The sequence below is a fragment of the Hemitrygon akajei genome, chromosome 5, assembly GCF_048418815.1.
Source record: "Hemitrygon akajei chromosome 5, sHemAka1.3, whole genome shotgun sequence".
In the NCBI taxonomy this organism is placed as follows: Eukaryota; Metazoa; Chordata; class Chondrichthyes; order Myliobatiformes; family Dasyatidae; genus Hemitrygon; species Hemitrygon akajei.
This window is the reverse complement of record NC_133128.1, coordinates 83,075,968-83,076,912: the sequence shown is the minus strand read 5'-3', so window position 1 is coordinate 83,076,912 and position 945 is coordinate 83,075,968.

Genomic DNA, 945 nt, shown 5'->3' with positions numbered 1-945 from the left:
GCTACAGAGACCCTGTCAGTGGAAGATGTGTGTGTTACAGTAGGCACCCACCCGACTGCGCAGGGCTCTGGGGGTTTAGACACTCCGATTCTCCGGAGTGTGGATAGCTGGCGCGGTCCCTTTAAAGAATTTGGCCCGCTCCACTAATTGGCGACCATGTTTTTAGCGCCAAGAAGTGGATATTTGAAGAGCTTCTGAAATCAGGCTTGGGGTTTAGTCGTCAGTTCAACTGTAGTTCAGTCTACGATTGAGTTTAGTATTCCGGTCTCATCAGGTTCTCGTATGCAGTCAGGAACCCTGTTCTCGTCTCAGTCTCGATTCTAATCTCGGATACTCCAGCACTTGGGTCCTAACCATCCTCGCCCAGGTCACAGTGCACGGGTGATGGTAAATTGGAGTGGCTGAAGGTCACAGTGAGCTGGGCAAACACGAAGAAATCTGCAAATGCTGGAAATTCAAGCAACGTGTCCTGACGAAGGGCCTCGGCCCGAAACGTCGACAGCGCTTCTCCCTATAGATGCTGCGTTCCACCAGCATTTTGCGTGTGTTACAGTGAGCTGGGGTGGTGTAGGAGGAGCTGGGTGCGTTCCCTTTAAAATGGAGCTTGACCCTTTGCTAGCTGCTTATTGTCCCATTCGCAGTGAAATCAGCCCAGGTTCAGGGATGGCCTCAAAGCCTACTTCTTTGATTAGCACCTACCCCCTCCTCCAAATCCCTCCGTACCCTCCCTACTCAGTTGCGGGACACGGGAAGGGAAAGTTGCTGAGACGCGCGTTCCGCCCTACAGTCCAGTAGCCGTAGCTCCAGTCACTCCCAGTTAGTGAAAGGATCAGATGATGAGGGTGCTGCTCGGGATCCCTCCTCCTCTGCCCTTGTGTCATGGCTCATCTGCTTCAGCAGCACTCTCGCCAGGAGTCTGTTCCCCGCCCATGTTCCGCCCCGAGT